The sequence below is a fragment of the Aquarana catesbeiana genome, linkage group LG03 (genome assembly GCF_042186555.1).
Source record: "Aquarana catesbeiana isolate 2022-GZ linkage group LG03, ASM4218655v1, whole genome shotgun sequence".
Lineage (NCBI taxonomy): Eukaryota > Metazoa > Chordata > Amphibia > Anura > Ranidae > Aquarana > Aquarana catesbeiana.
Genome location: NC_133326.1, coordinates 537,907,061 through 537,928,755, shown reverse-complemented (window position 1 = coordinate 537,928,755; position 21,695 = coordinate 537,907,061). Strand labels below are relative to the sequence as shown.

General features: G+C 45.8%; 1 protein-coding gene across 3 annotated transcripts in view; it reads right to left on the bottom strand.

Moving 5' to 3' along the window:
• Positions 1-21,695, bottom strand: part of LOC141132688 (solute carrier organic anion transporter family member 1B3-like) — a 191,276-nt gene that overhangs the window by 22,584 nt on the left and 146,997 nt on the right. The window lies entirely within an intron of this gene.

Genomic DNA, 21,695 nt, shown 5'->3' with positions numbered 1-21,695 from the left:
ACTCTCCATTATTTGGATGACTTTTTAGCGATTGGTCCCCCTGGAGATTTGACTTGTGTGACGTTGTTGGCTACATTACAGCACATGTTCTCCTCATTTGGGGTGCCCCTAGCACTGGATAAAACGGAGGGTCCTTGTACTGAATTGACTTTTCTGGGCATCGTTATTGATACTATGGCTATGGAATGTCCTTGATCCTTTGACAAGCTGGCTGATTTGCGAGGGACCATTGTAGGGGTGTTGGGTTGTAAAAAACCCAACTTCGGGCTTTACAGTCTCTGCTTGGAAAATTGAATTTTGCCTGCCGTATAATACCAATGGGGTGGGTGTTTTGTCGCCGGTTGGCTGCTGCCACGGCTGGGGTTATGTCCCATCACCATTACATTAGGTTTGACCAGAGACCATCGTGATGATCTGAAGGTGTGGGAGATGTTTTTGGCAACGTTCAATGTTCACTCATAGTGGTTGGATTCGCCTGTGTCTAACTTTGATCTGGAATTGTATACTGACATAGCGGGCTTGGATGGATTTGCAGCTTACTTTTGGGATCAGTGGAGTGCTGGAGGTGGCCGAATTTGTGGAGAGGGTTGGATTTTTTACGTAATCTTGTATTGCTGGAATGGTTCCCCATTGTATTGGCGGTGGAATTATGGAGTTTGGAATTTCGGAATAAGCGAGTAAAATTGAATTGTGACAATTTGGGGGTAGTTCAGGCCATTAATAGCATTACTTCTTCTTCTCCACCAGTTATTCGCTTGCTTAGACATTTGGTGTTACGGTGTTTGCAACTTAATTCTTTTTTGTATGCTGTTCACGTGCCGGGGGTTACTAATACTGTGGCTGATGATCTTGATTCCAGTGGGACAGGTTCCGTCTGGTAGCACCGGAAGCGGAGCAGCACGGAATCCCCTGCATCGTATTGCCACAGTAGCTGGTTTGATTCGCAATTCAGTAAGTAATTCCATGTGGCTGCGTACAAAAAAGATTGGTTGGCTTGGCATGGTTTGGTAAGTTTTGCAGGGGGATGTTTTCAGGACAACGACAGCCTACATATTTTGCTTTACTCTATAGTGGTTAACTTTGAGGAAGGGTTTTCAGTGTCTTTCCTGAACCGCAAGCTGGCTGGTTTAGCATTTTTGTTTAAGATATCTGGGTTTTCTAACGTTACCAAACAATTTTTGGTTAAACAGGCTGTGAAGGGGTATAGGAAGGGTAGACGGGTTCCTGATTCAAGACGCCCTGTCTCCTTTGCAATCCTAGGGCGGATTTTGGAACAGCTGCCTCTGGTCTGCTCCTCTTCTTATGAAGCAGTGCTTTTTAAAACGGCATTTGTTCTGGCTTTTTTGGGGCTTTGAGCATAGGTGAGTTGGTGAGTGCTTCCAGGCAAAGTCTGGGAGCTTTGGCGCTGGGTGATGTGCTGGTGCAAGAGGATAGGATTCAAATATGGATCCGGAAGTCAAACACTGATCAGTTGGGACATGGGTTCAGGTCAAATTGGGCAGGGTTCCTCAATCTGTGGCTTGTCCAGTGGCTACGGTGTGCGAGTGGTTATATGCTCCGCCTATGGGCACTAAGCATTTCCTGAAACATGCAGATGGCTCTGCATTATCAAGATATCAGTTCACAGCAATCTTACGTAAATGCTTGTCATCGGCTGGCTTTCAGGCGGGGGAGTATTCGTCTCATTCCTTTAGAATTGGTGCCGCTACTGAAGCGGCACTTTGGGGTTTGAGTGAGCAAGCTCTTAAGGGCATCAGTCACTGGGAGTCCCAGCATTTCCGCTTGTATATTCGTCCTCACCTGTTACAAACATGAGTGGATAGCATTGGGGGATTTGGTGTGTTTTCAGGATGGTGAAATGGGGGACATGGAGTTCCTATTGTTGTATTGTGTGTGTCTGTCTTAAATGTATGTCTGGTGGTGTGATAGTATATGCAGTTGCTGTGCAAGTTTCACTTATCTTATCTTTCAGGCTCATCGGAATGTTTGGTCTGGATCCTTGGGTACTCGTATGTCTTTTGGGGTGCCAAGAGGGCATATGTCAGACCGGAGGGCCGACAGTTGGGTCTTTTAAGGCGGGAAGCCAGGGTGCGTTGGATTGGTATACTGGGAATGTTGTGGTCTCGGGTTCTGCCTGAGGTTCACCGATATGCCAGGCTCGATAGGCCCCCTGATGTGCTCCTGTTACATGCTGGGGGGAATGATTTGGGGATGCGCGCTTCAAGGGAATTAGTCAGGGACATAAAGTTTGATTTCTTGAGGCTGAGGTCCTTGTTCCCTGATACCATGCTAGTGTGCTCGGACATTATGACCAGGAAAATTGGTGCCTGGCTCGTTCCGAGTATAGAATAAATAAAACAAGGATAAAGGTCAATAAGGCAGTGGCCAGGTTCTTTGTCAGGAATGGAGGCATAGCGGTTCGCCATTTTTGAGCTAGAGCAAGACATTGGGTTGTATCTCAGGGCTGATGGAGTTCATCTGACCGCCGTCGATAGAGACATGTGGTCTTTAGGCCTTCAGGATGGCATACAGCATGCCATGAGGGTGTGGAGTGCCACCCAGACATAAGGTTTCATGCTTGGGTGTTTCTGGCAGTGGTCTCAAGGTCTTTGAAGGCAGTGGCGGGTTAAAGTTTGGATAAGGAGGGGTGGAGACCATCTCAGGTATGGGTGTACCTACCTGGGTAAATTGAGCCAGTAATGGTTTGAATGAGTTATTTGGCTGTATTACTGGTATGTTAGTAGTAGTCCTCGAGCTGGTGTACTTGCGGCTGAGGGCCTGGAAGTCTATTTTTATGTTGATATAGACTTTAATAAACTTAGTTACTGTACTGAGATTGGGTTATTAATGTTTCCGATATGTAAATGAAGAAAAGTATATATTTTGTGAATAAAGTTGTATTTTATTTGTTTAATAAAATGGCTGCTATGGCTTCTAAAAGCCACAAAAGGAAAACTGTGGTCGTCTTTTGTTTATGGGGTGTTACATGGATTGGTTTGGGGTAAAAGGTATAAGCAGCCGTAATATCTGCAAATACTGGTACGAACCGATCGGGAGGTATTACAGGAACTGACTCCATCTTGGAAGCGGAGGAAAACTGTTGCGACAAAGCATCAGCCCTTACATTCTTAGTACTGGGAAAAATGAGACTACGTAATTGAAGCTTGACAAGAAAAGAGCCCATAACGCACTTCTGGGAGAGAGGCGTTTAGCTTCAGACAAGAATTTTAGATTCTTATGGTCAGTCAGAATAAGAACCGGCACAGTGGTATCTTCGAGGAGATACCTCCACTCATTAAGGGCTAAAATGATCGCTAACAACTCTCTGTCCCCAGTCTCATATTTGCATTCCACAGGAAACAATTTCTTTGAAAAGTAGCCACAAGGATGCATAGCGCTCTCAGAGTTAGGATGTTGAGACAGTAGGGCACCAACTCCAGTCTCCGATGTATCAACCTCAAGGATTAAAGGTACTGTAGGATCAGGATGTACCAACACAGGAGCAGAAACAAAGGCAGCCTTGAGACTTTCAAAGGCATTAATGGAAACCTGGAGACCAATTCTGTGGGTTACCATCCTTTTTGGTCATATCAGTCAGGGGTTTGACCAGAGACAAGAATTACGAATAAAGTTCGATAATAATTGGCAAAGCCAAGAAAATGTTGCAATGGACATACACCCATGGGTGGGGGCCACTGTAGTACTGCCAAAAGTTTCTCTGGGTTCATCGAAAAACCAGCACTGTGAAATGAATTTAACCTGTTCACGATGAAACTTGCACTTCTGCAATTTACAATACAGGTTATTATCTCTCAGCCTCTGAAGCACACGGCAGACATCTGTGTGGTGGCTCTCTAGGGACTTGGAAAATATGAGGATATTGTCGAGATAAACCACCACACATAAAAGGTGGGTGGTAGTATTTCTTGATGGTGTATATATATATATAAGGTGATCATGCATGGCCCGCTGCCTATGCCGACTAGGGGAAGTCCAAAATGTTATGTAAGGAAGGAAAAGGAAGGCGTTTGGCCTAATGCATGAATCGTTTAAAAAAGGAGTTTATTATGAACAAAATGGGTATATACAGTAAAATACTACCTATTCGTACATGTGAATAAAAAGCAATGTTACACACTTGGTAGATAGATATGGGGGGATAACCACACAAGGGATACTCGAATAATAGGCTAACACGTTTCAAGGGTTTTCCTCTTCATCAGAGCCTTAGAGAGCCAAATCTGATCTGTGTTTTCAAATATATAAAATGGATAGAGGAGGCTGGGTGAGTAGTGTAACACTACTTAGGTGGTATAACTTTGCGGGCGGATTCTCCTTCACTGTAGGGATTACACTTCCGCATTACAGCGCTCTAAATTAAACAAACACCAAACAAATATAGATAGAGTTGGAATTGCAGACGCTAAAGCAAATGTTAAAAGCATAGCAATATAAAATCTAGTACAAAAATATGTATAGAGACATGTCTCAAACACATATAAAAAGACGCGCATGTACAGATATACGTGCATATGTACATTTAAAAGTAGCATCATTGGTAACTTTTTGCTGAAGACATGCATGAAAGATATAATGTTGGCTAGTACCATACATAATTGTAGACGTGGACCACTGTAACTGACAACTGCAGGTGCCTTCTTTGGTGTGGTGCATTGCAGGTACAGAAGGATATACACACACACACAGACCCGCACACATATGCACCGTACATAAATGAGTTGTAGCGCTGGTAGATTTGCGATCTACCATCTGATAGGTAAATTAAATTAAGTAAATTAAATTAAAAGTAAATCCAAGTTATTAAAAGCTCAAATACCTACTCCCAGGCTTGGGAGTTACTGTCATTGTTTTTGGACAGACGTTGGGGACAACATCTACTGTAGTGGGGGGAGTATGTAGCGCTGGTAGATTTGCGATCTACCATCTGATAGGTAAATTTAGTAACTTGTTCATTAGGAAGGTTAGATTTGCCTCTGTTTCAGCTTGGCTGATGTTGCGTGTGTTTCCATACTGAGCCATGGGTGTCGCTGTTGCCGCTGGCTAGTGTTGGAAGGGTAGCGTGTCTAAGCATATTGATGCTCTTCTGTCCCGGAGACAACTCGGTGGAGGTGGTCCTCTGAGTTGCATTCTGGGCGAGGGTATTTATGGTACAGATGCCATATTTTGGGGTTTGTTTTACAGCCACCTGCTGGCCCTCCTGGCCAACAGGTATGCATTAGAGAGCTATCTCGTGGTCCTCCGTTCCGGAGGCCCGTATCGCTGCGGCGCAGGGGTGGGCCCAGAAGCTTTTCTGGGGCCTACCACAGCGGCCGAGGAATGGTCCTGAGCTGTCTATCCAGAGTGAAGAAGCTGGACAACCGAGGAGATCCATGGGGAGGACCCGTCATGGAAGAATCATGCAGCGTGCTGGTCTGGAGAGGGGCCTGGTGACTCGGTTGGAGGACGTATTGCCAGGTTTGGCTTAAAGGTTCAAGCACTGTGACTGACATTCATCGCAGAAAAAAACAATACATCCTGTGGCAGAGGATCGTACGGGTTCATCCCAAACAAGTCTGTGGCAGAGACTTTTGTTCGTGTTACGTACTGGCTGTTAGGCAAGTGAGAGAGGCCTATCCAGGCGTGCAAGGAGTGTGTCCCACCAAGGGAGTGCATTCTACTGAAATATCTAACTCCAAAAGACATTTGTCAAGAATCTTACTAAAAAGGTATTTGAGTTTTCCTCTGCGGTTTTCCTTCTACCTCTTTCCTGTTACTTCCTTCGTTGATGGTTTAATAAAGCATTGAAAACGTACTCAAGTATTGGTGCGTGTGTCGTCCAGAGGTAAACTCAACGGAACCCTAGACCTGGTGCTGGTGAAACAGAAGGAAGGAGAGTGAAGGTAACAAGCCCGCTTAAACCAGCAGCTCCACCGAGTGTTAGTGCTACAGAGTGAATACACACAAATGCGTTAAAGGATAGATGCATAACTGTGTAATGATACGAGTAAGAAACTATGATATGAAGGAGAGTACATGTTGTAATAGTACATGCTATAGTGGTGATGGTAGAAAAGAGATAACATAAGTAAGGATAAATGTATGGGTAAAATAGGTAGTGGAAACGTTGGTATTTGGGAAAAGGTGCAACCTGACTCGCTGCATGACACTGTGGTGATGCAATATATCTGGTATTGACGGGCTGCGTTAAGAAAATTTGGTGTAGCACGTGGAATACGCTAGCTATGTACAAAAGTTCCTGATAATGAAATTATATATAAAAAAAATTGTGCCAACTCCTACAAAGTGAAGCAGCCAACACAACAACCTGACCCGTGTAAATGTGTGAGAAAATAACAAAGTGTGGCGCTAAAAGTAATATCATCTAAAATATAATGATAACGATATTTACATAAATAGAAGTGCACAATCCTGAGGTGTGTACAGAAAATGTTAGTATTGCTTTTGTAGGGTGAAATAAGGAGATAGTGACCTCCACAGATGCATACCAAATACACTGGTGATGATCCTAAGAGTGTATAAAGAAATAATAACCTCCCCACCCAAAATATCTCATAAACAAAATCAACAATAATAAAGTTACATGTGCAGTGATATAACTACATTCCTATACCAAAAAGGTGGGCTGATATCCAGTATATCAGCATTAGGTGAAACAACTCAACTAATTACATGAAGATTCAACTACAAGGTATAGACATGAAAAATATAGCAATAATAAAAGGAATATTTAGAAGTAACACAGTGATGTGTATTAAATAACTTATAACCCTAAAAATAGACCAAAATACAAAATCAGAAGTCCATCAGGGTAGTAAGTATACAGATATTTAAAGTCCACCACCATATAATGGGACAATTCTGGATCGCTTCATATCAGTCTAGGTGCAAACAGTCCTCTTGAGTGTGGTGAGCAGGAGCTGTTGGACATATCCCTGCACATAGGTAGATTCTTCCCTTAATATGGTGATATTGGCCCAAAGAAATAAATGCACAATGCCCTTACCAGACAAGGTGGACTCACAGGCCCTTGGCGGTGAGTCAAACGAGCTTGTACCGTCAAGCGGTGTGGGGCTGTAAACCCGTATGGTGGTCCTGGATAGGATCTCCGCTGGTGTCACCGAATGGCACGTCTCTAGCCCAATAAAGCTCGACAGATGTCATCTAATGGCGTATCCACGGCAAGACTCAGGCTGGAATCCAGGGTCGACCTCAATCATCAGATGAAGAAAAAGTTTCCTCAGCAATCGTTACCATATGGATAATTAGAAAAGGAAAAAGAACTTCCACATAGTATAAATCTTTCTCAAACGTAACAAAGTTTATTAATAAAAAAAGGGGTATTTTTGCAGTAAATACAAAAATTGGGTGAAAAAAACTCGGCTCAAAGCAGTATAAAAAATACCAGATTTAAAAGTTTTGCGCAGTAGGTGATGGTAGGGGTAAATACACAGGAAACCGACGCGTTTCGTCCTCAAAGACTTCTGCTGGTTTGAGGACAAAGCTTCATTGGGCTAGAGACGTGCCATTCGGTGACACCAGCGGAGATCCTATCCAGGACCACCATACGGGTTTACAGCCCCACACCGCTTGACGGTACAAGCTCGTTTGACTCACCGCCAAGGGCCTGTGAGTCCACCTTGTCTGGTAAGGGCATTGTGCATTTATTTCTTTGGGCCAATATCACCATATTAAGGGAAGAATCTACCTATGTGCAGGGATATGTCCAACAGCTCCTGCTCACCACGCTCGAAAGGACTGTTTGCACCTAGACTGATATGAAGCGATCCAGAATTGTCCCATTATATGGTGGTAGACTTTAAATATCTGTATACTTACTACCCTGATGGACTTCTGATTTTTTATTTTGGTCTATTTTTAGGGTTATAAGTTATTTAATACACATCACTGTGTTACTTCTACATATTCTTTTTATTATTGCTATCTTTTTCATATCTATACCTTGTAGTTGAATCTTCAGGTAATTAGTTGAGTTGTTTCACCTAATGCTGATATACTGGATATCAGCCCACCTTTTTGGTATAGGAATGTAGTTATATCACTGCACATGTAACTTTATTATTGTTGATTTTGTTTATGAGATATTTTGGGTGGGGAGGTTATTATTTCTTTATACACTCTTAGGATCATCACCAGTGTATTTGGTATGCATCTGTGGAGGTCACTATCTCCTTATTTCACCCTACAAAATCAATACTAACATTTTCTACACACACCTCAGGATTGTGCACTTCTATTTATGTAAATATCGTTATCATTATATTTTAGATGATATTACTTTTAGCGCCACACTTTGTTATTTTCTCCTGATAATGAAAAATTATGGTAATGTAAAAGGTGGTAGAATCCAACCTACCTCAGCGCCGTAAGAAGGGTATTATATATATATATATATATATATATATATATATATATATATATATATATATATAGGGTCGTCTGTTTATTATTGTCGGTCTTGGAGAGCTATAGATATAACATAATATGGTAAGTGGAAACTTTATTGAGTTTGCCAGGTATACCTATACCTATTTTACCCATACATTTATCCTTACTTAAGTAATCTTTTTTCTACCATCAACACTATAACATGTACTATTACAACATGTACTCTCATATGGTAGTTTTTTATCCGTATCATTACAGTTATGCATCAATCCTTTAATGCATTTGTGTGTATTCACTCATTTGTGTACGGTTGGCTCTGCATACATATGTATGCGGGTCTGTGTGTGTATATCCTTCTGTACATGCAATGCACCACACCAAAGAAGGCACCTGCAGTCCTCAGTTACAGTGGTCCACGTCTGCAATTATGTATGGTACTAGCCAACATTATATCTTTCATGCATGTCTTCAGCTAAAAGTTATCAATGATACTATTTTTAAATGTACATATGCACGTATATCTGTACATGTGCGTCTTTTTATATGTGTTTATGAGATATGTCTTTATACTTATTTTATATACTAGATTTTATATTGCTATGCTTTTAACATTTGAATTAGTGTCTGCAATTCCACCTATCTACCAAGTGTGTAACATTGCTTTTTATTCACATGTACGCATATGTAGTATTTCACTGTATATACCCATTTTGTTTGTAATAAACTCCTTTTTTAAACGATTCATGCATTAGGCCACGCGCCTTCCTTTTCCTTCTTTACAAACCACCACACATAGCTGCAACAAATCTCAGAAGGACATAGTTGATAAATTCCTGGAAAACTGCCGGGGCATTGCAAAGACCAAACGGCATTACAAGGTATTCGTAATAGCCTGTTCTGGTATTAGGCGCAGTTTTCCATTCGTCGCCCTCCTTGATCCTCACGAAACTGTATGCCCCTCTCAGATCAAGCTTTGTAAAAACTGTTGCTCCCTTGAGGCGGTCAAATAACTCCGTAATCAATGGAATCGGATAAGCATTCTGAATCGTGAAGCGAATGAGGCCCCGAGAAACAAAAGGTCTCAGTTCACCACTCAGTTCACCACACTTTTTCACAAAAAAGAAACTAGCACCAGCAGGAGATGAGGATTCATGGACGAATTTTCGAGAAAGTGCGTCGGCAACATACTCCTCCATGGCTTTGTTCCCCCGAGACAGACAAAGGGTAAACCCGGCCACAAGGGGGTATGGCACCAGGTTGAAGGTCAATTGCGCAATCATATGACCGGTGTGGAGGCAAACTACCAGCTTGGTCTTTGTCAAAGCTAAATAGGTGGTACTCCTCCAGTAGAGTGGAGAGTGAAGAGGTGCACAAGACCTTAGAGGCGCAATAACTTTATTATTGTTGATTTTGTTTATGAGATATTTTGGGTGGGGAGGTTATTATTTCTTTATACACTCTTAGGATCATCACCAGTGTATTTGGTATGCATCTGTGGAGGTCACTATCTCCTTATTTCACCCTACAAAATCAATACTAACATTTTCTACACACACCTCAGGATTGTGCACTTCTATTTATGTAAATATCGTTATCATTATATTTTAGATGATATTACTTTTAGCGCCACACTTTGTTATTTTCTCCTGATAATGAAAAATTATGGTAATGTAAAAGGTGGTAGAATCCAACCTACCTCAGCGCCGTAAGAAGGGTATTATATATATATATATATATATATATATATATATATATATATATATAGGGTCGTCTGTTTATTATTGTCGGTCTTGGAGAGCTATAGATATAACATAATATGGTAAGTGGAAACTTTATTGAGTTTGCCAGGTATACCTATACCTATTTTACCCATACATTTATCCTTACTTAAGTAATCTTTTTTCTACCATCAACACTATAACATGTACTATTACAACATGTACTCTCATATGGTAGTTTTTTATCCGTATCATTACAGTTATGCATCAATCCTTTAATGCATTTGTGTGTATTCACTCATTTGTGTACGGTTGGCTCTGCATACATATGTATGCGGGTCTGTGTGTGTATATCCTTCTGTACATGCAATGCACCACACCAAAGAAGGCACCTGCAGTCCTCAGTTACAGTGGTCCACGTCTGCAATTATGTATGGTACTAGCCAACATTATATCTTTCATGCATGTCTTCAGCTAAAAGTTATCAATGATACTATTTTTAAATGTACATATGCACGTATATCTGTACATGTGCGTCTTTTTATATGTGTTTATGAGATATGTCTTTATACTTATTTTATATACTAGATTTTATATTGCTATGCTTTTAACATTTGAATTAGTGTCTGCAATTCCACCTATCTACCAAGTGTGTAACATTGCTTTTTATTCACATGTACGCATATGTAGTATTTCACTGTATATACCCATTTTGTTTGTAATAAACTCCTTTTTTAAACGATTCATGCATTAGGCCACGCGCCTTCCTTTTCCTTCTTTACAAACCACCACACATAGCTGCAACAAATCTCAGAAGGACATAGTTGATAAATTCCTGGAAAACTGCCGGGGCATTGCAAAGACCAAACGGCATTACAAGGTATTCGTAATAGCCTGTTCTGGTATTAGGCGCAGTTTTCCATTCGTCGCCCTCCTTGATCCTCACGAAACTGTATGCCCCTCTCAGATCAAGCTTTGTAAAAACTGTTGCTCCCTTGAGGCGGTCAAATAACTCCGTAATCAATGGAATCGGATAAGCATTCTGAATCGTGAAGCGAATGAGGCCCCGAGAAACAAAAGGTCTCAGTTCACCACTCAGTTCACCACACTTTTTCACAAAAAAGAAACTAGCACCAGCAGGAGATGAGGATTCATGGACGAATTTTCGAGAAAGTGCGTCGGCAACATACTCCTCCATGGCTTTGTTCCCCCGAGACAGACAAAGGGTAAACCCGGCCACAAGGGGGTATGGCACCAGGTTGAAGGTCAATTGCGCAATCATATGACCGGTGTGGAGGCAAACTACCAGCTTGGTCTTTGTCAAAGCTAAATAGGTGGTACTCCTCCAGTAGAGTGGAGAGTGAAGAGGTGCACAAGACCTTAGAGGCGCTTTCTGAAAACATGTCTTCCTGCATTGTGGCGACCAGGAAAGAACTTCAGCACGATGCCAATCAAAAGAGGGGTTGTGCTTCTGTAACTAAGGATAACCAATAACCACCGGGAAATGAGGTGAGGAAATGACTTGGAATTGGATTATCTCTTGATGAAGAGCCCCTACGGCCATGGTCAACGGAGCAATCTCATGAGTCACATGGGCAGGTTGTAGAGGTTTCCCATCAAAAGCCTCAATGGCAAGTGGAGTGGCACGAAGCTGCAATGGAATTGATTACTTAGACACAAAGGCACCATCTATGAACAGGCCTGCAGCCCCAGAGTCGATTAGAGGATGACCAAGAATGGGTAACTGTAACAAGGGGCTTATCCTTCTGGATAACTGGGGACATAACAACGCCACCTATGGTCTGTCCGCTATAGGACTTCAGGTGCAAGCGTCCTCCTGGACGGGTAGGACAAGACTTCAGGAAGTGACCTGCCTGACCGCAATAAAGGCACAATCTCTCCCTCCTCATAAAGGCCATCTCCTCTGCAGAGAGATGTGTGAAGCCCAACTGCATGGGTTCTACTTCACTGGCAGACTCGGTACAAGGAGGCATGGGAGGTGAGGGAGGCAAGGGTGGGACTGCAAAGCTCTGAGCCAAACATTAAGGAAGGTCTCTCTCAGAGTCTGGAGCCAATGAGAATGGCAAATGTGATCAACTTCTCCAGCTCAGTGGGTATGTCTCAGGCTGCTATTTCATCTTTGATGGTATCCAAGAGACCATGAGAAAAAGCAGCCACGAGGGTCTCATTGTTCCAAGCAAGCTCTGCTGCCAGAATACGGAATTCAATGGCATAATCGGCAACAGTTCTCATACTTTGTTTGATGAACATGAGGCTCTTGACAGCAGAAGTGGAACGTCAAATACCCTTTTAAAGGAAGCCTCAAACTCTGGGTAACTCAGGACGACAGGGTTTTGCATCTCCCATAGAGGGTTTGCCCAGGCAAGGTTCTCTCAGAAAGCAAAGAAATCACAAAGCCTACTTTGCTTCTCTCTGTGGGAAACGCCTGGGGCAGCATCTCAAAGTATATCCCAACCTGAATGAGAAACCCTCTGCATTGAACTGGATTGCCCCCAAATCACTGGGGAAGAAGAGTGGAACCAGAAATACCTCTTATAGGGGGAATATTTGAGATGGGTTCCCGCACAGAGACTGGAGCAGCAGCAGGGACGGCCTGCAACACAGGTTGTACCAGAACAGCCTCAGTGGGAGGATCCAGGTGAGCAGTGAGAATCAGGAGTGTCCGTAAAGCTATGGCAAACTCATCAATTCTGTGATCCTGCTCATCTAACCTGGAAAAAATATTACCAATAAGTGGATTGCCTGCATCTTCAGAGTTCATGGTCTTCGCCTACTGTCAGGAACCATGAATCAGACTGAGACAGAAGTGCAGTAAAAATAACTTTTTAACAAAATGGTAAAAGGGTACAAACAGAGCAAACATAGTCAAAACATAGCCAGGGTTCGCTAACCAGAGCGGGTAGTTGGAACAAGTCAGTGGAACAGGAATCCAAAGATCAGCATAGTAGAGGCAGTAAACAGGATCACAAACCAAAAGGAAAGTCAGCCAGGCAGAAGTCTTTAACAGGAAAACACAGCAGAGAGTATCCGAATATGTTGAATAGCCAGCAGGGCTAGCTGATGAGCAGGAAATGAAGACCAGGTGAGTCACTGTGGAATGAAGAGTACTGGCAATTAACCGTCAGCTGAGCACAGAGCTCTGAGAAGGAAGGGCTTAGCCCAGCCCTAACAGTGACCTGTGACGTCAGAAGGGTGCCGGACCACCAGGTGACGTAACCACATGGCCCCGCCCCTTGCCTATGTAGGAGCTGTCAATTAACATGGGTGCTTTGGGGCACAGAGCCTCCCCTGCCCCAAAGCACCCACCCCCCCATGTTGAGGGCATGTGGCTTTGTATGGCTCAGGAGGGTGGGGGGGCGCTTGGTCACCCCTCCCTTTCCTGTCCTGCCAGACTGCATGCTCGGATAAGGGTCTGGCATGGATTTAGGGGGACTCCACGTCATTTTTGTTTTTTTAATTTTGGCGTGGGGTTCCCCTTTAAATCCATACCGGACCTGAAGGGCCTGGTATGGACTGAGGGGACTCTACGCTATTTTTTTTGTAACATTTTTCTATTGCCGGGCAATTGCCGGCATTCTTTATCTTTATATTCATCTGTCAGTGGGGAAGCCCACTGACAGATGATGAGTCATGGTGGTTAAGGACGTGGGCGGCCAGCTTCCTGGCCCGCTGCTTAACCACCAGCTATTTCTTCATAATGAATTCTAAATCGGTTGATCACTTTTTGACCGATCCAAATTCTAATCGGCCTGAAGAGTTGGAATTCGTTAGAAAATTAATAAATGAAACAAATTTTAATGAAAACTAAACAAAATGAATTCCAAAACGAAAGTAAACGAATTCCATAAGGAAAAAAAATTAGTAACATAACAAATCTATCCGAAACTAAACGAATTTTTTCGTTCTGCACATGTCTAAAAAAAAAATTACAACTTCACAAAACTCGCCATACCTCCTACTAAAAATCTGGACTGTCTACTTTCCAAAAAGGGGTAGTTGCACTGTCCTGGCATTTTAGGGCCTCACGAAATGAGGCAGTCAGTACATCTGGATTGATCAATTTTTAAAATATGTATACCATAATTTGTAGACTCTATAACAGGGGTAGGCAACCTTGGCCCTCCGGCTGTTTTGAAACTACAAGTCCCATGAGACATTGCAAGACCCTGACAATCACAGGTATGATTCCTAGAGGCAGAGGCTTGATGGGATTTGTAGTTTCACCACAGCTGGAGTGCCGAGGTTGCCTACCTCTGCTCTATAACTTTCGCACAGACTAATATACACTGACTTTGATTATTTTTACCAAAGAAATGTAGCAGAATACATTTTGGCCTAAATTTATGCAGAAAGATTATTTAACAGAAATGAATTAAACATTTTTTTGTCAAATTCTTCATACTTTTTTAAAATTATAAAAATATCACACTGCTGCGTTACACAGACTCATCATTGGATCTCACCTTCTTATCCAGCCATGTGCTCTAACTCCGTTCTCCCTCCCACAGTCCCATAGCATTGCCTTTGGAAGTCCCCTCCTTTACCTTCCGCTCCCTGCATTACTCCTGGCGCCTCCCTCTTAGTTCACAGAAGCCAGAACTACAAAGAAGGCATCGGGTATCAATGCGCGCGTACAGTATTGATTGTCCGCGTGCATTGAGAACACCACTGGAAACAACATTGGGCGGTATACATGTTGATTTGTGGCGAAATCCCTTGGGACCACCAAAATTTTCTCGTGGACTATGGACCACTGGTTGGTGTCCGCTGTTATAAACTGTCCTAATCCAAGTGCTAGGGATAAATTGCTGGATGCTCACAAAGCTTAACAATTAGTGAATTTTGACCGGCATGTTTAGCTCTTAAGTGATGGAAATCCTTTACATTGCACCAGAACATTTACCACACTTTTAATAACTGTTAAATAGAATTGAATGTCTTCAGTAAAGTTTCCATTGAGAAGAAAGGGAGGCCTGGAGCAGGCGGAATAAAATGAAGCTAGCAGAATGCCGGCATGACAGGGGGATAAGGGTACAGCAAGGGTTAAAATAGAAGTTGTTTTAGAAGAATGGTGAGGGGATTGGATAAAGGTAATGTTGAAGGAGGAGGGGTTTAGGTTATTTAGGGGTCAGGAGGGGTGTCCCGGGCAGCATTGCGGGGAGAATTGGGAAGAAGAGGAAGTTTCTTTCCCCAGAGTAGAGAGCAATGGCGGATATAGACACTTTATTAGCCCAGCTGCGGGCTGCTGCAAGCTCCCACGGCCCTGGATGGCTTCACAGCCAAGTGGCTAGACTCCTCGGACCTCAGGCTGGAGAGGAGGTAAGGGGACAGGACCTTCCACGCGCCCGAATGTCGCGGCCTCCGGAGCGTTTCTCACCGGAAACCTCCCCCGGAGCTTCACGCCACATTAGGAGCCCCCCCGAGCGGGACCCGTCAGGACCACCGGCAAAACGACACCCGGTTTCTGCCGTTGTGGTTCCTGGACGGAATCCATCGGCGGAGCTCAGTGGGCGGGGCGTTTCCCCCCCGCCCGCTCGACGAGGGCAGCGTGAGAGGACGGACGCTCCCTGTGTTGTGTCTGCAGCCAGGGGGAGGTCTCAGCGCGGGAGGATGACGTCAATGGCCGCCGGGCTTTCCCCATCCTCGGCCGGCGGCTCGGAAGTCCGGAGCGGTACCTCATCCAGGAGGAGTGAGCGGCCCAGCAGTCAGGTCTCCAGGATGTCGCTGCAGAGGACGGTGCCAGCAATGGGAGGAGCCGGCGGCGGGAGGCGTGGCCAGCGTAGTCAGGAGACGGCAGCATCCAGGCTCTCTTCTCCGGGCATGGATGACACGGAGACCCTGCAATCGCACGGTGACCGGTCCGAGGGTGAGCTGAGCGGGTCTGATGAGGAGGAATGGCAGGAGCGTCCGGCGCCAGTGGATTCGGGAGCAGTGGCGGCAGGGACACCCCCTGGTCAGCCCGGTAAGTCACTTACTGATTCCTCTATCACACTTACCAATGCCTTACAGGGGATGTTGGGAGCGGCTAATGTGGGGGGGTCTGGGACCACTTTAGGTGGGCCGCAAGCTAAGGAAGTCTCGACGGCCGGTCCCCAGCTGGCTGGCTCAGGGCCTGCTTCTGGGGGGACGGACGTGCAGTTGCAGGCTTTATTGGGGGGTTTGCGGGAATTGGTCCAGAGGTTTGCGCCGGGTAATGATGGGCAGGCGCCACAAACTGCTGTGTGGGTCCCTCAAAGTGCAGTATCGCCGGTGGGTGGGGGGTCCCCCCCCCGGCTGCTACGAGTGTGTCAGCCCCCACGGGGATGGCGCCCCCTCTGGTGTCCGCTCCGGCCACTAATACGGTGGCTGCAGGGGTTGGGGAGACAGCTGGGTCGGCCCTAGAAAGTGGCGGTAGGACGGATGTGGTTCGCATTGCGGATGCTGCAAAATGCAAGGTTTACGTCTGCTTCGAAGGACCGCTTGGGGCACATTTGAAATCGGAGGTCCGGGATAAGATCGTGAAAGGGGAGTGTGTGGAGATTTTTTCCCTGCTGCCCTTGGAGAAATTTAACCTGGATAGGGTTAAGCCAGATGATAGCAGGAAGGAGGATGAAGAGAAACGGCGGTATTGGCTGATACCGCGCACGTTTTCTAACTGGCTGCAAGCGTTCGCGATTATGGCGAGCGTAATTGGTGAAAGTAACCCGGAACATTGTTCGGCGCTCTTTTGCTACCTGGACGCCATTGGGGAGGCCTACAGAGTGTATGGGGGTACAGCATGGCTCAGGTATGACGAGCAGTTCCGGCAACGTAGGGCGGTGCTTCCCTCCCTTCGCTGGGACCACAAGGACATTAGCCTCTGGATGAAGCTTATGTCCTCAGCTCGGGCCCCAAATCAGTTTTTTCCAGGGGGGGCTGGCGGTCCTTCTTCACCCGGACAGCCGGCCGCAAAAAAATGGGGCGTCTGTTGGCAGTATAATGACGGGACGTGTAAGTTCAGGGGCGCCTGTCGTTTCAAACATGAGTGCTCAGGTTGCGGCGGATCTCACCCCGGATCCCGTTGTTTTAAAAAAGGGAAGGGTCGCCCCGGAGAGCTGGGTAGCAAAAGGGAAGACAACAGTGAGGGTGGAAAAGATGCAACCTTTCCTAAGTAGGTACCCGGACCGGGCGGCCGCTCAGCTCCTGCGAGAAGGGTTCCTGGAGGGTTTCAGAATCCCTAGTTCACTGACTGTTATCCCGCCGGTCGCGAAGAATTTACGCTCCGCACTGAGTTACCCCGATGTGATTGGGGAAAAATTGGGGAAGGAAGTGGCATTGGGCCGTATGGCCGGGCCATTTCAGGAGCTGCCGATGCCTAATTTGGTGGTCTCTCCTCTTGGGGTGGTCCCCAAGAAGGAGCCAAATAAGTTTCGACTTATACACCATTTATCGTTCCCAAAGGGTGGATCGGTCAATGATGCGATTGACCCTGATGCGTGCACGGTGTCTTACACGTCTTTCGATGCAGCGGTGGGTTGGGTGCGCCGCTGTGGGAAGGGACCGCTTATGGCAAAAGCAGACATCGAATCGGCTTTTCGCCTCCTCCCGGTTCACCCAGACAGCTGTTGGTTGTTGGGGTGTTGCTGGCAGGGTAGGTTTTATGTCGATCGTTGCTTGCCTATGGGCTGCTTGATTTCATTCTTTGAAACTTTTAGCTCATTCGTGGAATGGGTGGTTCGGGATGTTTCAGGTTTGAATTCCATAATTCATTACCTGGACGATTTCCTATGCGTTGGCCCCCCAGCATCGAAGACGTGTGCTTTGCTGTTGGCCACGTTGCAGCACATGGCTGGTAATTTTGGTATCCCATTGGCACGGGATAAAACAGAGGGCCCGACTACCGTTCTTAGCTTCTTGGGTATAGTCATTGATTCCGAGGCAATGGAATGTCGGTTGCCGAAGGATAAGTTGGTGGCTTTGAGAAGGGAGATTCGGTCCACCGTGGCGTTGCGAAAGATTCAGCTTAGAGGCCTGCAGTCATTGCTGGGTAAGCTTAATTTTGCGTGTCGCATAATTCCCATGAGCAGGGTGTTCTGCCGACGGCTGTCGGCAGCTACAGCGGGTATTAGGTCTCCTCATCATTTTATTAGGATGACCCCCGAGCATCGGGCGGATTTGAGGGTGTGGGACACCTTTTTGTCCACATACAATGGTAAATCACTGTGGTTGGCGGGCCCGCTGAGTAATTGCGACTTACAGCTGTTCACAGACGCAGCCGGGTCTTCGGGTTACGGGGCTTTTTACCAGGGCCACTGGAGCGCGGAACCATGGCCCAGGGAGTGGCAGGAAGCGGGATTCTGCAAAAACCTGGTACTGCTGGAGTTGTTTCCAGTGGTGCTGGCAGTTGAAGTTTGGGGTGAGTCGTTCAAGGATTCGAAAATCTGCTTGAATTGCGACAATTTGGGAGTAGTGCAGGTGATTAACCGCATTTCAGCTTCGTCGGTACCAGTCGTTTGGCTGCTGCGACACTTGGTGCTGCGTTGCCTACAGTTGAATATCTTTTTGTATGCGGTGCATCTCCCTGGGGTGGATAACAAGTTGGCTGACGCCTTGTCTCGTTTCCAGTGGGACAAATTCCGGGACTTGGCTCCGTCAGTAGATCAGCAGGGGGTTCGGTGTCCCCGAGGGCTGTGGTCGATCGCCTTGGACCCCTCGCTCGTTGGATAAAGGGCTCGGTGAGTGTATCCACCTGGGGGGCTTATGAAAAAGTGTGGTCCGAGTGGTGGGCGTTCGTCAGGCAAGTTGATGTGGACCCTGAAGTTGAAGACGTGAGGTTGCTAGTGGTCTATTTTGTCACCAGGAATCTGGAACAAGGGGTGTCGGTTTCGGTGATGGACCGCAAGCTCGCCGGTCTGGCATTTTTGTTCAAGTTGCAGGGGGGGACGGATTTTACAAAGGATTTTTGGGTGAGACAAGCGATGAAAGGCTATCGGCAGTCGCGGAAAAGTAGGTATACTAGGAGGCCTTTGACTTTTAGCAACCTGCGTGTTTTATTTGATCAGTTGGGCACGGTATGCGCGTCGGATTACGAGGCATTGTTGTTCCGGGCAGCGTTTTCGCTGGCCTTTTTTGGTGCCTTTCGGATAAGCAAACTGGTCAGTCCTTCTAGGAAGGTTTCGGGGGGCTTGGGGGTACAGGATGTGAAGGTCACGGGGTTTAGTGTGGAGGTATGGCTGCGACGGTCCAAAACGGATCAGAGTGGAAAAGGGGTTAAGGTGCAGCTATATCGGATGCCGGATCCTCCGGTGTGCCCTGTGAGTGTGATAAGGGAATTTTTGGGGCGACGCCCGTTAAGGGAAGGGTCTTTGTTGATACACAACGATGGGTCGCCGTTAACAAAATTTCAGTTTTTGGCAGTTTTCAAGAAATGCTTGAAAGCGGGGGGTCTGGATTATACGCAGTATGCTTCGCACTCCTTCCGCATTGGAGCGGCCACGGAGGCTGCTCGATGTGGGTTGGACGAAGCGGCTGTTAAGCGCATTGGCCGCTGTGAGTCCAGGAGATTTCTTACATATGTGCAGCCCCACTTGGTGGTCGAGTAGAGTGTGGCCCGTTGATCAAGTTGGAGGTGGACGGGGGGTTTATTTTGTTTAAGGGGATTGATCATAGTGTATGTTATTTGACTTTGGTTATCTGTGGTTTTTTCTCCTTTCTTTTAGGTGGAATCAAGAGGGGTCTCATATGGATATTGGGCCACTCTTATGTGTTTTGGGGGGCAAAACGGGCGGACATGAGACCTAATGGGAGGCAGTTGGGGATTTCCAGGGAGGATGCTTGTATACGCTGGATAGGTAGGCCAGGGATGCAATGGGCTAGGGTATTGCCTGAGGTGCAGCATTTTGCGCGCCTTGACAGACCACCTGATGTGTTGGTGCTTCATGTTGGAGGCAACGACCTGGGTGGACGTCCCAGCCGGGAGCTCATCAAGGACGTTAAGATTGATTTCTTACGCTTGAGAACTTCCTTCCCTGAGATGTTGATTGTTTGGTCCGATATTGTGGCCAGGACAAATTGGAGGTTGGCAAGGTCTGTCGACCGCTTAAACAAAACCAGGATTAAGGTGAACAAAAGGGTGGGCCAATTCATTATGCGGAATGGAGGTTTGGTAGTTCGCCACTGGGAGTTGGAGACGGATGTTGTGCTGTACCTGCGCATGGACGGTGTTCACCTGTCTGAAGTAGGTATTGATCTTTGGTCCCTGGGTTTGGAGGAAGGGATTCAGAGGGCACTGTGTGTGTGGAGGGGCTCCCAAGGGTAAGGGGGTCACCCTTGTTAGCGTTGGCGGTGGTGGTGGTCTTTGATGGTGGTAACTAACCCAGGAGATGGAAGTGTGGGGGGACTCATCGGTTATGGGCCCCTATTGGTGTGTACAGTTAACACTGATTAGCTGAAGATGGTAATGGTGACACTGCGGGTAACGAGTTGTCTTTGGGCTGATGTTATCACGGCCATAGGCCTATTACGATAGAAGGCCCGCAGTGTAGAAGTGGAACAGAATTTTACGTTGGGAAGTGCCGTCATTGACCACCAGGAGGAGAAACTGACAGTTGATTTTGTTACGTTTAAAAATGTTACGGTTATATATATTTATTTTATATAGATTTATATTGGTTAATAAAAGGCTGCTATGGCCAGTTCTTTACTCCAACAAGGTGTGGTGTCGTCTCTATAGTTAAGGATAACGGGGATCAAAAGTTGGGGTATGATAGTTGGCGGCAGCCATTAAAGGGAAAAAGGTGTGCATCTTATGTACACTGGTCAAGGGAGGCCTGGAGCAGGCGGAATAAAATGAAGCTAGCAGAAGGCCGGCATGACAGGGGGATAAGGGTACAGCAAGGATTAAAATAGAAGTTGTGTTTAGAAGAATAGTGAGGGGATTGGATAAAGGTAATGTTGAAGGAGGAGGGGTTTAGGTTATTTAGGGGTCAGGAGGGGTGTCCCGGGCAGCATTGCGAGGAGAATTGGGAAGAAGAGGAAGTTTCCCACCCACCCTCCCTGAATATGTGGTTTTGTTTTTTTTGTCTTTGGGGTTGATGTTCTTTATTTACAGGTGGTATGATGGATCACGTTGTGGCAGCAGATGAATGGCGGTGGTGGTGGTCTTTGATGGTGGTAACTAACCCAGGAGATGGAAGTGTGGGGGAACTCAACGGTTATGGGCCCCTATTGGTGTGTACAGTTAATACTGATTAGCTGAAGATGGTAATGGTGACACTGCGGGTAACGAGTTGTCTTTGGGCTGATGTTATCACGGCCATAGGCCTATTACGATAGAAGGCCCGCAGTGTAGAAGTGGAACAGAATTTTACGTTGGGAAGTGCCGTCATTGACCACCAGGAGGAGAAACTGACAGTTGATTTTGTTACGTTTAAAAATGTTACAGTTATATATATTTATTTAATATAGATTTATATTGGTTAATAAAAGGCTGCTATGGCCAGTTCTTTACTCCAACAAGGTGTGGTGTTGTCTCTATAGTTAAGGATAACGGGGATCAAAAGTTGGGGTATG